Source organism: Bos grunniens, chromosome 1, assembly GCF_055505025.1.
Source record: "Bos grunniens cultivar Pamir isolate PY7600 chromosome 1, Bosgru_T2T1.0, whole genome shotgun sequence".
Classification (NCBI taxonomy): domain Eukaryota; kingdom Metazoa; phylum Chordata; class Mammalia; order Artiodactyla; family Bovidae; genus Bos; species Bos grunniens.
Window position 1 is genome coordinate 14,579,973 of NC_141165.1, and position 17,043 is coordinate 14,597,015.

At 44.5% G+C, this 17,043-nt stretch overlaps 1 protein-coding gene across 10 annotated transcripts in view; it reads right to left on the minus strand.

Moving 5' to 3' along the window:
• The window catches only part of PDE9A (phosphodiesterase 9A), a 104,287-nt gene that overhangs the window by 46,593 nt on the left and 40,651 nt on the right, over positions 1-17,043 (minus strand). For 2 of the 10 annotated variants that reach the window (XM_086315554.1, XM_086315534.1), the window contains exon 1: positions 488-624. The exons of 4 other annotated variants lie outside the window; for them this stretch is intronic. The gene's annotated coding sequence lies outside the window, so the exon portion shown is untranslated. Of the gene's footprint in view, positions 1-487; positions 625-17,043 lie in introns of those variants that run through there. 4 more of the 10 variants (XM_086315591.1, XM_086315574.1, XM_086315544.1 and 1 more) reach the window with 4 other exon arrangements.

The following is a 17,043-nucleotide window of genomic DNA, read 5'->3' on the forward strand; positions in this document are numbered from 1 at the left end:
GTATAACTGTTGCGCGATATTTTTACTGTGTCTCCGTGCTGTCAGTGTGATACACAAACTGTCTGACTTTATCCATCTCACCCAAAGCCCTGCTGCTGCTGCTGCCGCCAAGTCACTTCAGTCGTGTCCGACTCTGTGTGATCCCATAGACGGCAGCCCACCGGGCTCCCTCGTCCCTGGGATTCTCCAGGCAAGAACACTGGAGTGGGTTACCATTTCCTTCTCCCGTGAGCATCCTTCAAAAAATATACTTAACTGACTCCCTCCCAAAGCTTTTTCTAAAAAAAACATGGATATTCCTTCAAAAGGGCATGTCTTGCTTTTGCATTAGAGAAAATCACCCCATCTGAGACCCTGAATATTGGGGGTGCATTTATTTCCAGAGCTACGTGGTAGGTCGGGCCAGGAGGGGACTCCCTGTGTGTCCCCTCCCACCCCTCCTTCTGGGGGTGGCACTGCCCTTCTCCAGGGAAGACGGGGGACTCACCTCTGCTCCGCTTTTGCTCTCCTGGCCCCTCCAGCCAGCGAGGCCATTCTAGCCCCAGGCACACTCACGGCAATTCACTGTTTATGGAGGTCATAAAACAAAGAGCAGAAGGAGGGCGCTTCCTTTACAGCCCAGGAGCACAATAAAATGGGATGATGAACAGTGGCCTGGCCTCGCTCCTTAAAGGGACAAGCACCGTTTCCAGGGTCTGTCCTGCCAAGAAATCACCCTCGGCTATTGGCGGCCAAAGGGATGTTCCAGGTGATGCTCAGTGTGGCTTCAACTAGATGCTTTCACTTCCTGGTAGCCATTCTGATGAGACAAAGAAAGTGAAGGGGACCCTGGGGCCCTGGCGACCATATCTGATGTGGGGAGAGAGTGTCTCCTACATAGCTGTCTTGGCTGAGCCCTTGCAGGCTCGCTGCAGACCCGCCAGCCCTCGGCGGCAGGAACTGGACTGTGTCCCCTTCTGTTCTGGAGCTGGGATTTGAGGTCTGCATAGCTGAGTCTGACCTCAGATGTCTGGGCACAACTCCTCCCTCTGCCCTCCTCTCCCTTTAGGCTCAGTTTTTGAGAAAAATGTCTCAAAGGGAGTAGCTCCTGGGACAGACAGCAATGCAACTTTATAGTATCATGATTGCAACAACCACGGCAGTCTTTATGGAGCACTTCCTAGATTCCAGGCACTGTTCTGAATGGTTTGTACATGCTGATCATGTAAGGCTCCTAAGAGCCTGAAGCGGCTGCTGATGTAGCGAGAAAGCCTCGGTGGGACTTGGCCAGACCCCCCGGTGCACCCCAGACATGTTCCCACGTGGGCTGCAAAGACGGGCAGTGTCGCCTATGATTATATGTCTTTTTCTTTTCCCTTATATTTCTTCTGATTTTTGCTTTATGTATCTTTGTTTCTCTGTTGTTAGGTGTTTCATGGTTTATGATGTCTATCTTCTTTGTGAATTGTACCTTTTATCATTAAAAATGTTCATCTGTTTCATTTTAAAAAATTCAGAGAGAGAAAAACAAATATTGTCTATTAATGCATACGTGTGGAATCTATAAAAATAGATGAGCTTATTTGCGACGCAGCAAGGGGGGGAAGGTGGGGTGGGATGAAACGGGAGACTGAGATTGACACATATACACTGCTATGTAGAAAATAGGTAACTAATGAGAACCTACTGTACAGCACAGGGCACTTTATCAATGCTCTGCGGTGACCTAAATAGGAAGGAAATCCAAAAAAAGGGGATATATGTACACGTGCGACTGATTCACTTTGATATACAGCAAAAACTAACACAGCATTGTAAAGCAACTATACGCCAATAAAAAAATTAACAATAAAAATTAAAAGGCATCAACATAAAAAAAAAAAGATGGGCAGTGTCTCGCTGACCCATGAGGGCAAAGACATTCTGCATACTGGCCTCCTCTCTGAGAACAGACCCCCACCCTCCGCCGCCATGGCCTGATGAGGGGGTGGACTTTTGAGGGAGAAGGACACCCTCAGAGGAATCTGAAGCTGAGAACTGGCAGCTGATTGACGGTGCACGCTGGCGGGACTTTGTCCATTATGTGATAACCTCATATGTCTTGGTGATAGGACACTCTGTGGGAAAGTAGAATTACGGTGAAGCCAAAGGGAGTCCACCCTGGACCACTGTGTCTGGGCTTTGATGGTGTGCGAAATGACCCCAGAAGATGGGTGTCAGGAAGAAGTCTCTTAGGGTCAACTCTGATCGAAGAAGGTGATGGATGATGGAGGCCTCATTTGACAGGAGGACTCTTGCAAAACTCTATCAGAAACTGAGCAGAACCAAAGGTTCCCCTCCATCAGCTGCATAATCGTAGAGGCTGCACAAGATAAACTAAAAATAAAACCCCAGATGACACAGAGGTTGAAATGAGAATGTACTTACAATTGCCTTTCATGTGGCAATTATAAGTATTGGATTAGTTAGAAAGTTCATGGAAGTTTTTCCATAACATCTTAAGGGAAAACCCAAAAGAACTTTTTGGCCAACTAGGTGCTGCTACTGCTAAGTCGCTTCAGTCGTGTCCGACTCTGTGCAACCCCACAGACGGCAGCCCACTAGGCTCCTCTGTCCCTGGGATTCTCTAGGCAAGAATACTGGAGTGGGTTGCCATTTCCTTCTCCAACTAGGTGGCTCAGCGGTAAAGAATTTGCCTGCCAACATGGGAGGCAGGGGTTTGATCCCTGGGTTGGGAAGATCCTCAGGAGGAGAAAATGGAAATCAGCTCCAATATTCTTGCCTGAAAAATGCCATGGACAGAGGACTCTGGTGGGCTATAGTCCATGGGGTCACAAAGAGTCAGACAGGACTGAGTGACTGAGCATGCAATACATCCAAAAACTAAAGAAAAAGACGCTAGTGAGTGGTAAACAGATAGGGGATCTTAAGAGGAAAATCTACAAACAAGAATATGACATTGTTGAATTTAAAAATATATCTGACATTAAAAAATCATGGATGGGCTTATAGCAATTTGAAGAATAGTCAGGGAAATTGAGGATCCATCATCATGAACTCTCCAATCTGAAGAGTGGAAAGAAAAGAATATTAAAAAAAAAATAACAGAGCCAGTCACTTGAGGGATAAGAACAAATGTTCTAACTACATGTAACTAGTCTCAGAAAGAAAGGGGAGAGAAAGGAGCATAAAATACACTTAATGAAGTAATTGTGACAATGTTGACAAATTTAATGAAAACAAATTTATACACCATGGAAGCTCAACAAAGAACACCAAGGAGGATAAGCAAGAAGAAAATGAAGGCAAAGCAGGGTCAAAGTGCTGAAGCCCATGGATAAAGGAAAACACCTTCAAAGTGTCCAGAGAAACGGGACACCCGTGCAGGGGAACAATGACAGAAGATGAGATGGTTGGATGGCATCATTGATTCAATGGACATGAGTCTGAGCAAACTCAGGGAGACGGTGAAGGACAGGGGAGCTGGCTGTCCTTCACCCCATGGAAGCATGCTGCAGTCCACGGGATCGCAAAGAGTTGGACACAACCGAGCAACTGAACAACATCAAAATGCAACAGTAAAAGCTGACTTCTCATCAGAAACAGTGGAAGCCAGAAAAAAAAAAAATGGACATCTTTAGATTCCTTCTAAATACAAAAACAAAACAAAACCCTGAATACAGCAACCTATACCCTGAAAAAGATTTCAAAATGAGGGCAAAACAGAGACAAATTCAGAGAGGCAAAAGCTGAGAGAATTAGTCACTAGCAGTTTGTACTTCAGGAAATGTTAAAAAAGAAAAATTTCAGGCTGAAGGGCTGTAACACCACTCAGAAGTTGGAATCTACAGGAAAAAAAAAAAAGCAGCAGAATTGGCAAAAAGTTATCTTTAAGTTTCTTTTAATCATTTCTTCAAAAGACAGCTGGCTGTTTACAAATCTTAATACTGTATTATGGAGTTTATAATGGATGTAAATTGTCTTAGTTGCTCCGTCTGCTGTAACAGACGACCAGAGACGCAGTGGGTTGTAAACAACAGACATTTGCTTCTCACAGTTTTGGGGCTGAAGTCCAAGATCACGGCACCAGCAGAGTCAGTGTCTGGGGAGGGCCCACTGCCAGGCACATACATGGCCATTGTTCCACTGTCCTCACAGGGCAGAAGGGACGAGGGAGCTCTCTGAGGTCTCTTTCATTGTTTAGTCACTAAGTCATGTCTGACTTTTTGTGGCCCCATGGACTGCAGCCCACCAGGATCCTCTGTCCATTGGATTTCCCAGGCAAGAATACTGGGTCTCCTTTATAAGGGCACTAATCCTATTCATAAGGGCTCCACTCTCATGACCTACTCAGCATCCAAAGGCCCCACCTCCAAATGCTATCACACTGGTGGTTAGGATCTCAACATGTGAATTTTGGGGGGACACAAGCATTCAGTGTATAGCATAGATCTAAAGTGAACTGTGGCAATAGCTCAAAGGTTGTGGGGAGGAATTCTACTATTGCAAAGTGCTTACTTTTTATGTGAAGTGGTACAACGTTAGTTTTAAATAGACTAAAAAGTTAAGGATGATTTAAAAAATGGGCAAAGATCTGAAAAGACAGTTCAAGAGAAAAAGATATCCATGTGGCAAGTAAACATATGAAAAGATGCTCAATGTCATCAGGGAAGTGCAAATTAAAACCATAATGAGATACCACTCACACCTATTAGAATTGAAAAAATAGCAAAAAAAATAAAAAAATAAAAAACACCAACACCACCAAATGCTAGTGAGGATGCGGGGCAACAGGAACTCTCATTCATGGCTGGTGGAAATGCAAAATAGTACAGTCACTTTCGGAGAAGGCAATGGCACCCCACTCCAGTACTCTTGCCTGGAAAATCCCATGGATGGAGGAGCCTGGTGGGCTGCAGTCCTGGGGTCTCGAAGAGTTGGACACGACTGAGCGACTTCACTTTCACTTTTCACTTTCATGCATTGGAGAAGGAAATGGCAACCCACTCCACTGTTCTTGCCTGGAGAATCCCAGGGATGGGGGAGCCTGGTGGGCTGCCGTCTGTGGGGTCGCACAGAGTCGGACACGACTTAAGTGACTTAGCACAGTCACTTTGGAAGGTAGTTTGGTGGTTTCTTACAAAATTAAATGCACGACTGAGCAACTGCACTCCTGGGTATTTACCCCAAACAGTTGAAACCCATGAGAAAGCAGAAGAAAAAGAATCCTGGATCCAAGATCCATAAAAGACAAATGACTGGGCTTCCCTGGTGGTCCAGTGATTAAGAATTCACCTGCCAATACAGGGAACACAGGTTCAATCCCTGGGATGATTCCACATGCCTTGATGCAACTAAGCCCACGCACCACAACTACCGAAGCCGGAGCACCCTAGAGCCTGTGGCTCTGCAAGAAGAGAAGTCGCCACAATAAGAAGCCCACACACCACCGCTAGAGAGTAGCCCTCTCTCACTGCAAATAGAAAAAGCCTGCACGTAGCAATGAAGACCCAGTGCACCCAAGAAGGAAATAAGTACACGCAAAAACAAACGGCAACATTCACCCAAATGTTTACAGCAGCTCTGTTCACAGTTGCCAAAACTTTGACACACTCAAGACATCCTTCAATAGGTGAAGGAATAAACAAACTACAGTATATTCATGGAACATTAATCAACACGAAGAAGAAATGAGCTATGAAGCTATGACCAGGTAGAAAGGAAACTTCCTCAGTGAAGGAAATCAATCTGAAAAGGCTGCAGACTGTATGATCCCAACTACAGATACTCTGGAAAAGGCACCACTATGAAGACATTAAAAAGATTCGTAGTTGCCAGGGTTCCAGGGGAAAGGATAGACGAACAGGTGAAGCACAGAGAATTTTTAGGGCAGAGAAACGACTCTGTATGACCCTGTAGCGGTGGATGCAGGTCATTACGCATCTGAAACCCAGACTGTCTACCACAAAGATTGAACGCTGATATTAACCATGGACTTTGGTTGACAATGACGCGTCAGTGTTGCTCACTGATTACAATGAATGTAAAGCTCTAAGGCAGGATGTTGATGGTGGGGGAGGCTGTGTGAGTGTATCAGGAGGGAATATGGGGGAACTCTCCCTGCTTTTCACTTAACTTTGCTTTTTTATTGGATCTCCAAAAAAAGAAAGCTTGTAATTAAAAAAAAGAAAAGGTTAAGGATACATAGTGAAATATAGCAACCAACTAAAAGTTATGCTAAAAAGTAGAGGTAAAGAGTCAATAGAAGAAATAAAATAGAATACAAAATTAATCCAATGAATCTAAGAGAAGGAAGAAGAGAAGGAACAGGAAACCAAACTCAACATAAAAAAAAAAAGGTAACATGATAAACCTAACCTTGAGTGTATCAAGAAATACATTACACACAAATGAATATATGTATTCTTGCCTGGAGAATCCCAGGGACAGAGGAGCCTGGCGGGCTGCTATCTATGGGGTCACACAGGCTCGGACATGACTGAAGTGACTTAGCAGCAGGAGTAGCAATACCCAAATTACATCAAATCTTTTAGAAAATAGAGAAAAAAGCAAACCTCCCAATATATTTTATAAAAACTTGACAAAGACATCACAAGAAAAATGGCATAAGCCAGCATCCCATATAAGCATGGATACAAAACTCCTTAACATATTATTACAAGTAAAATATAGCAATATATAAAAGGAGAATACATCTTATATCAGAGTAGACGGTCTGTATACCTTTTGTTAAATTTCTTCCCAAATATTTTCCTAGGAATACTTCCTGAGAATACAAGTGGAATTATCCCAGAAATTCAAAGCTGTTTTAGCATTCGAAAATGAGTCACTATAATTCACTATCTTAACAGAATAAAGAAGAAAAAAAACCATGTCATCTCAGTAGATGCAGAAAGAACACGTAACAAAATTTAACACCTGTTTATATTGAGAAAACAACCTTTAGAAAACAAAGAATAAAAAGAAACTTCCTTAACCCATCTCAGTAGGTACACAAAGAACATCTGGCAGAATTGAACAGAGAATTTTGTCAAAGACCATTTGACACAAAAACTCTTGGCAAACTAGAACAGGACATCCTCAATCTGATACAGGACATCTACAAAAGGTCTATATCTCATGTCACATCCAATGGTAAAAAAGTGGATGCATATTCCTTAAGGTTGGAATGAGGTAAGGATGTCTGCTCTCTTGTATTGCAGTTTCAACCAATGCAACAAGACAAGTAAAAGAAATAAAACCCCAAAAGACTGGAATGTAGGAAGTAACACTGTCTTTATTATTAGAAGATATGATTGTTTCTATGGAAAAATCCTAAGATTCTATAAAATAACTACCAGAAATAACACATGAACCAATGAGCAATGTCATAAGATCCTATGTCAGTACACAAATATCTACCAAGGAGGAAGGGGTGTGTGTGTGGAATGAACTGGGAGATTGGGATTGACATATACACAGTATTGATCATTGCTGTTCAGTCTGTAAATTGTGTCCGACTCTCTGCAACCCTACGAACTGCAGCACACCATGCTCCTTTGTCCTCCACTGTCTCCTGGAGTTTGTTCAAATTCATGTCCGTTGAGTTGATGATGGTATCTAATCATCTTATCCTCTGCTGACCCCTCTCCTTTGGCCTTCAATTTTTCCCAGCATCAGGGTCTTTTCCAATGAGTTGGCTCTTCGCATCAGGTGGCCAAATATTGGAGCCTCAGCATCAGTCCTTCCAATGAATATTCAAGGTTGATTTCCTTTAGGATTGACTGGCTTGATCTCCATGCAGTCCAAGGAACTCTCAAGAGTCTTCTCTAGCACCATAGTTCAAAAGCATCAATTCTTTGGTGCTCAGCCTTCCTTATGATCCACATCTCACATCCATACATGACTACTGGAAAAACCATAGCTTTGACTAGATGGACCTTTGTTGGCAAAGTGATGTCTCTGCTTTTCAATATGCTGTCTAGGTTTGTCACAGCTTTCCTTCCAAGAAACAAGCATCTTTTAATTCCATGGCTGCAGTCACCATCCACAGTGATTGCGGAGCCCAAGAAAATAAAGTCTGTCACTGTATCAATTTTTTCCCCATCTATTTGCCATGAAGTGATGGGACAGATGCCATGACCTTCGTTTCTTGAAAGCTGAGTTTAAAGTCAGCCTTTCACTCTCCTCTTTCACCTTCATCAAGAGGGTCTTTAGTTCCTCTGTCTTTCTGCCATTAGAGTGGTATCATCTGCATATCTGAGGTTGTTGATACTTCTCTCAGCAACCTTGATTCCAGCTTGTGATTCATCCAGCTCAGCATTTCGCATGATGTACTCTGCATAGAAGTTAAATAAGCAGGGTGCCAATACATAGCTTTGTGTACTCCTTTCCCAATTGTGAACCAGTCAGTTGTTCCATGTCTGATTATAAGTGTTGCTCCTTGACCTGCATACAGGTTTCTCAGGAGACAGGTAAGGTGGTCTGGTATTACCATCTCTTTAAGAATTTTCTATAGTTTGTTGTGATCCATACAGTCAAAGACTTTAGTGTAGTCAATGAAGCAAAAGTAGATGTTTTTTGGAACTCCTTTGCTTTCTCCATGATCCAACAAATTTTGGCAACTTGATCTCTGGTTCCTCTGCCTTTTCTAAATCCAGCTTGTACATCTGGAAGTTCTAGGTTCACATACTGTTGAAGCCTAACTTGAAGGATTTAGAGCATTACCTTGCTAGAATGTGAAATGAGTGCAATTGTGCAGTAGCTTGAACATTCCTTGGTATTGCCCTTCTTTGGGGTTGGAAAGAAAACTGACCTTTTCCAGTTCAGTGGCCTCTGTTGAGTTTTCAAATTTCTTAGCATACTGAGAGTAGCACTTTAACAGCATCATGTTTTAAAACTTTAAATGGCTCAGCTGGAATTCCATCACCTCCACTAGCTTTGTTAGTAGTAATGTTTCCTAAGGCCACTTGACTTCACATTCCAGGATGTCCGGCTCTAGGTGAGTGACCGCATTATTGTGGTTATCCAGGTCAAAAGGTCATACCTTTTTCTGTATAGTTCTTCTGGGTATTCTTGCTACCTCTTCTCAATCTCTTCTGCTTCTGTTAGGTCCTTACCTGCTTCTGTTTCTGTCCTTTATTGTGCCCATCCTTGCATGAAACGTTCCTTTGACAGCTTCAATTTTCTTGAAGAGATCTCTAGTCTTTCCCATTCTATTGTTTACCTCTATGTCTTTGCACTGTTCATTTAAGGAGGCCTTCTTATCTTTCCTTGCTATCCTCTGGAACTTAGCATTCAGTTGGGTACATCTTTCCCCTTTTCCCTTTGATACTATATACAAAATAGATAACTAATGAGAACCTACTGTGTAGCTCAGGGAACTCTACTCAGTGCTCTGTGGTGACCTAAATGGGAAAGAATTCAAAAAAGAGGGGATATATATGTACACAGAGCTGATTCACTTTGCTGTATACTAGAAACTAACACACAAACACTGTAAAGCAAGTATACTCCAATAAACATTTTAAAAATACACAAATATCTCCTGTAGTTTTCATAAAAGAGGAGCAAACAAATGGGAAATTAAATAAGATCCCACTTACAATAATGCCAGAAAACAGAGAATGCTGAGAAACAGATTTAACAAGAAGTATGCAGGACCTTCATTCTGAAAGCTCTATGTCTGGCTGAGTGGAGGGATGTACCATGCTCATGGTTGCAAGACTTAATATTGCTTAGATGTTATTGTTCCCAAATTAATCTACATATTGAATGCAATCCAAGTCTAAGTCAGAGAAGACTTTTTGAAAGAAACTGACAAGCTGATTCTTTATTCTAAAATTTGTAGGGAAAAGAAAATGACCCAGAGAACCAAAATAACCCCCAAAGAAGTACAGATGTGGAAGATTACTGGATTCCAAGCTCTAGCAATTGAAGCAGTGTGGTCTTGGTGTCAGGACAAACAGATGCATGAAACAGAACAGAGTCCAGAAAGGGACCCACACGTGAGTCGATTAATTTTCAACAAACATGCCAAAGTGGTTCAATGGAAAAGGAAAGTCTTTTTAAACAGGGGTGCTATGATAACTGGATACATGTACGGAAAAAGAAATACTATCGACCCCTTACTTCACACCATACACAAGATTAATTTTAAATGGGTCACAAATTAAAATATAATAACTATAACCCTAAATTTCCAGAAAATGTATCTTCATGACTTGGGGTAGAGAAAGGATTCTTAAAGAAGACACAGGAAGTATTATACATCAAGAAAACTTGTGCGATTGACTTCATCAACTTAGAAACTTCTGCTCATCAAATGACCTCTTCAAGAAAATGAAAAAGGTAAGTCACAAATTGGGAAAGATACTTGCTATATACGTCTCACAGATTAACTGCATCCAGAATATATGGTTTTCCATGAACCAGTGGTAAACACCGGGGCTTCCCAGGTGGCTCAGTGGCAAACAATGCCTGCGATGCAGGAGATCCAAGTTCCATCCCTGGGTTGGGAAAATCCCCTGGAGAAGGAAATGGCAACCCACTCCAGTATTCTTGCCTGGGAAATCGCATGGACAGAGGAGCCTGGTGGGTTACAGCCCACGGGGTCCCAAAAGAGTCAGACACGACTGTGCGATTAAACAAGTGATAAAAACGAATACAACAGTCTAAAAAATGCACAAAATGCTTGGAATAGACCTTCACAAAGTAAGATATTCAAGTACTCAACAAGCCCAGGAAAACATGCTCAGCAATTATTAAGTCATCTGAGAAATGTAAATTTAAACCATAAAGAAATAAGATTTTACGCCTACTTGAATGTCTAAAATTAAAAACACTCAGAATGCCTGGTGTTAGGTTGGATATGACAGTCGGATCACTCATACACTTCTGGTGGGAACATGAAATAGTACTGCCACCTGGGAAAACAGTTGGCCATATGGACTAGCATCACTTCTAGGTATTACCCAAGGTAACTGATGAATGTGTGTATAATAAGACATTCAAATGCTCACTATAGCTAAACCCCAAACTGGAAATGTCCATCCACAGGAGAACTGCTGAGCAGCTACGGAGCGCTCATGAAATAGAATACTACTCAGCGATACAAGGAGATCAAACCAGTCAATCCTAAAGGAAATCGACCCTGAATATGCATTTAGAAGGACTGATGCTGAAGCTCCAATACTTTGGCCACCTGATTCGAAGAACTGACTCACTGGAAAAGACCCTGATGCTGGGAAAGATTGAGGGCAGGGGAAGAAGGTTGTGACAGAGGATGAGAGGCTTGGATATCATCAATGGACATGAGTTTGAGCCAACTCTGGGAGACAGTGAAGGACAGGGAAGCCTGGCATGCTGCAGTCCAGGGGGTTGCAAAGAGATGGACATTGACTTAGGGACTGAACAACAACAGAGATACAAAGTAAATAAATTACACGTGTGAATCTTAAAAACACGATCCTGAGCGAGAGAATGCAGGCACAAAAGAGCACACTCTGTGTGATTCCATGCTCGTGAAATTTAAGAACAGGAAAGAGCAATCTGTCTGTGGTGAAAGAAGTCACACAGAGGTTTCTCATGGTGTGTGGGAACTGACTTGAAAAGAAGCACAAAGGAATTTTTCTGGGGCGATGGAAACATTCTTCGTCTTGGCTGGGGTGGTGGCTATGCGCATGCGTACTTTCATCAAAGTTCATCACAGAGTACCCTTCACATGTGTGCACCTCAGCGCACAGGTAGGGAGACACGGATGTATGCGTGGGGTGTGTGGCTGTCACAGATGCCTGGAGGCAGAGAGAACGGTTTGCCTCCCGGAGGTACTACACAGTGGCTCCTCAGTATTCGCAGGGGATCGGTTCCAAGACCCTGCCCCACAAGGATACCAAAGTCTGCTGATGATTTTGGTATCCTGAGTCGGTCCTCAGCATCTGTGGATGTGGGACCCGTGGACACCACCTGCCAACTGGACCAGATTCTCTTGCCATCACGTGCAGATTCTGTGTTCAGTATCCCTGTTTGCTGCCACACCCCTGACAGTGATGTGCTCAGTGTTCCTGAAGCCGGCTTAGACCACCCCACAGATTGTGTGAACATGCAATTCCATAAAGCTACAGAAAACAGAAGTGGACTAAGCTCAGAAATCTCACAGGAGGGTGGTAGCATTTCATTTCATACGCTGAACCCTTTTTGTTTTCAAAAGAATGCAAGTAAAGATGACCATGAAATTGCACTAAAAATAGAAAATATTATTAAGAACCATTATTACTGCTTCTAAGCAACACGCTTGTGCTCAAATGTCAAGTGTTAACTTGACTGGCAAGGGAAAAGGGAGCCAGCCCTCCGTGAGTAGTTTCAGGCCTTAGGAAGCACTCCTGCTCTATTAAAATTCAACAATTCCAGAGAGATGCAGTCAGCCATGCAAACATGCCCTTTAGGGCATTTTAAATGATAGCACCATTTAGCGAGTGCTCCCCGAGTGGCAGGCACCGTGCTGAGCAGTTTGCGTGAATTACTTCATTTTTCCTCAGAAGAACTGTGCATCCTGACATCTGCTTTGCAGGGAAACGGCAGTGCAGTGTGGTTGGCTCGCTTTTCCTGAGGTCACTTCACCCAACTGACCACTGAACGAGGGCAGCTGGGCAGTCCTTGTTTCTTAAGACTGGGATCCTCCAAAGCCGACCTGGAGACAAAGACTCGGGCGCCAGCAGGGCACTTGGAGGTGATCCCAGGAAAGCTGGGGGGTGGGGTGCGAGGAGCAAAGGCAAAGCTGGGAAATGTGAGTGGAGGAGTAGGTACAGGAGAGCAGCTGAGCTCATCGCTTTGCATCCCTTTGGGCAACTGCGTATTTGGTGGGTATCTGTCCCCCAGAGGGGCGGTCCATCGCTTCCTCTCTGACCAGGAGGACCCTTCTTGGGGTGTCAGTCCTCAGAAATTATAGTCCTCCCCTTTGCAGAGAAAGTCTGCAGTTAGGGGGCTCAGCTCAGAGAAGGGAGTCCTTAGTTCACACATGCTCTTATCTCAGACCCTTCCTCCAAGGTGGCTAGGCTCTTTTGCTTTTTTAATTGATATACTTTATCCAAAACAACTTATCTCAAAAATACCTCATTTCAACATGTACCATTCCCTGGAAAATTTGCTCACAAATGTTCACAGTTGCATCATTCACAGTAGCCAAAAAGTGGAAGCATCCCAACATCCATGAGCTGATGAGTAATAAATACCCCGTGGCCCTTCCACAAGACGGGATGAACGCTGACCTTCACTGCAACACAGAAAAACCCTGCCAACATCAGGCCAAGTGAAAGAAGGCAGGAGTAAAGCCCCACATACTTCAAGATACGACACGTCCACAACAGGCCTATCCGTGGAGACGGCAGGCAGACAAGCGGTGGCCAGGGTGAGGGGACAGGAGGAGCTGCTGGAGGCTATGGGGCTTCTGCTGGGGGCGATGGAAACATTCTGGCATCAGTGGGCAGTGATGCTGGGACAAGAGTGAAAACGCTACAAACTACTGAATTTGTGCATTTGAAAATGGAGGATTTCATGCTATGTGAATTACATCTTGATAAGAAAACATGAAACATAAACATTATCCACGACACATCTTATATTCCTTTTCTCCATACTGGGCCTGCAAAATTCTGTGTGTAGTCTGCCTTTACAGCACATCCGCCTCTGGATGGTGGCTGGCTTTCTGATACGTGTGGTCCCCTCCCGGCGGCCCATGCATCCTGGGGGCACCACCGGGGCCCCTCCCTGAAACCCTTTCAGCTTCTTGTTTAGTCCTGACTTCAGTAAGGGGCTCCAGCAGCCTTCAGTCAACAAGGGAAAAGGTCCCTCCTCTCCAGGGACCCATCCTCCCCATGGGAGCTCTGATCACGGGGTTAAGAATGCAGCTGACCTACTCCAATGATTATCTGCCCTCTTCGCTCCCCACCGTTAGGTGGGGGTTCACAGTGGGTGCAGCACATGGGTTGGAGGCTATAGTCATGTATTCCAGAATTAGGAAAAGCCCACTGTTTAATCTGCTCACATCATATAAAAATGACAAATAATCTGATGGTTTTCAAAACAAACAGTGCTGTCATCATAAAAAAAGATGCATGGAAGTTTTGTAGCTGCCGTTAACTTTTATTTTACTCATAAAAGGGAAAAACAGTCTCTCTGTGTGACTGTCTCCCAGGATGTGGCAAAGAGAACATTTTTCTGAAACAGAGTTTGGTAAACACAAACCTTCCCAGTGTATGGTGGTGGCAGGGGTGTGGGTCGTGTGGGTCCTCTGTTCTGGAGGACGCGGCTGTTCCACGGCCCTTCCTCGTGGGGCGGGGGCTGTTTCCTGCTCCTAAGACAGGCCCTGCAGCCCCTGTCTCTTTTATGAAAAGCCATGTTTTGCACAATACTCTTCTCTACACTGTTTCCTAATATCTAAATGGGCTTCCCTGGTGGCTCAGATGGTAAAGAATCTGCTTGCAGTGCAGGAGACCCGGGTTCAATCCCTGGGTCAGAAAGATCCCGTGGAGAAGAAAATGGCTGTGCACCCCAGGATTCTTGCCTGGAGAATTCCATGGATCGCAGGGCAGCAAGATTTGGGGGGCATTTCTGCACTGCCTGCCCCACCAGGATTGTCAGGAGCATTTACGGAAATGTGTGACTCAGCAAAGATGGCGGGGGTCTCTGGACAGGACAGGCCCGGAGGCCCGGTAGCTGCCCGTGAGTCTGGGCACAAGGCTCCCGCGTCCTCTCCCGGGGTTCTTTTTCCCGCCATTGTGTATGTGGGCTGATGACTAAAGGGCAAGTGGGGCTCCTGACAGGTCCTGACTCAGGGCTGTGTGGCCACGACCGGTCACCGAGCCAGGGTGAAGGCTGGAGGCCGTGGGCAGCCAGTTTGGGTGGTACTGGATGGGAGGTGGAGGCTGTTTGCACAAGAAAGCCAGAGTCAAAACTCCCACAAGCAGGCTCCAAAGGGCAGAGAGTCACACAGAAATCCTTCTGCCTTCTTCCCCTAGAGACAATCCTGCAAATACCTGACTACACTGGCAGGTCCCTGTCTTCCCTTCCTGAAGCTCATCCCTATCTCATCCACCTGCTCTTGTTTTTTTCCTCCTCTTTTTTCTTAAAAGGCCCCTCTTCTGACGGTGTCAAGTCGCGAGTATCCTTCCCAGGGAATCCAGTCCCCAGGGTGGGGCCTCAGGGCTCAGGGCTCAGTCCTTTCCTCCCGAGGGAGCTCATTAGGTCCATGGCTGCAGAACACCACCCACGCTGAAGGTCCAGTGCATGTCATCACATCCAGTTCAGATGTGACAGCTCCCCTAGGCACGTCTACCAGATACTGAGGTCCAAGAGGTTAAACCATGTTCCCCCACCCAGACTGACCCTCAGCTCACGCTCTCAAGGGGCTGCCGTTCCACCCTCTTCATGTTGTTGCCGTTCAGTTGCTAAGTCGTATCCAGTTCTCTGTGACCCCCATGGACTGCAACACGCCAGGCTTCCCTGTCCTTCACCAGCTCCTGGAGTTTGCGCAAACTCATGTTCATTGGGTCAGTGATGCTATCTAACCATCTCATCCTCTGCCACCCTCTTCTCCTCTTGCCCTCAATCTTTCCCAGCATCAGGGTCTTTTCCAATGAGTCGACTCTTCGCATTTGGTGGCCAGAGTAGTCGAGCTTCTGCTTCAGCATCAATCTTTCCAATGAATATTCAGGGTTGATTTCCTTTAGGATTTGCTGGTTTGATCTCCTTGCTGTCCAAGGGACTCTCAGGAGTCTTCTCCAGCACCACAATGCCACCCTCCCTGTGGCTCAGGCCAGAACTCAAGGCTTCTCTGACAATTCGTTCTTTTACATCCCACTTCCACCCGGCCAGGAGATAAGCATGACTCTTTCCTCAGAACATGTCAGAGTCTGGTCACTCCTCACCTCCTCTGCTGCCCTCCCCACACAGGAATCAGGGCAGCAATTCCTCATGGGCCTCCAAGGCCCCCATGACCTTTATCCAGTGTCCCCAACCTCATCTCCAAATATCTGAGCTCCAAGGAGCTGGAATGCAGAATGTGTGGTGGTCAGAGGAGGTCAGAGGAGATCTCATAGGGATGGCGCCTCAGCCACCAGATGGAACTCTCTCTGGAGCAGGGGTTCTCCAGAACTGACCTAGCAAAGCTAAAAAACAGGTCTCAAAGGCATCAAACCCACTGGTAAGTATCTCAACTGTCTGCCATGACAAAGCCCATGCTCTCTAGTGGGAGAAAACAAAATCCAGATGACCCACAACAAAACAAAAAATGCAAACATGGATATACAAAGACATGAAAGAAAATATAATTGACTATTGAAAGCAAAAAATGATAACCATGTATTATGGGGTTTAGAACATGTGTAGGAGTAAAAAGTATGACATAAAGCACAAAGAATGAGGCAGGAGAAACGGAAGTTCACTGTTTTGAGAACCTTGTATTCTTGTGGAGTGGAGTAATATAATAAAGGCAGACTGTGATGAGCTGATGCTACATATTGAACACAAGAACAGCCACAAAGAGATAAAACAAAGAAGTACAGCTCATAAGTCAAGAGTGGAGGAAAAAAAATGGAATTAAGAAATGTTCAGCATCAAAAAGTGTAGAAAGAGAGGAAAATATCAAAAAAGAAAAATGAGACCAATAGAAAATGAATAACAAGAAAGTAGATTTAAACCCAACTATATGGATAATTACATTTAATGTAATGTGATTACACAAATGTAATGTGTAATTACACAATTACACAAATGTAATGTGATGTAAATGTAAAGCTTAAAAACTTTCAGTAGATTTAAACCCAACTATATGGATAACTGGGCTTCCTGGGTAGCTCGATTGGTAAACAATCTGGCTGCAATGTGGGAGACCTGGGTTTGATCCCTGGAGGAGGGCATGTCAACCCACTCCTGTATTCTTGCTTGGAGAATTCCATGGACAGAGGAGCCTGGAGGGCTACAGTCCATGTGGTCACAAAGAGTTGGACATGACTAAGCCACTAACACACACACACACACACACACACACACACGTATGGATAATTACAT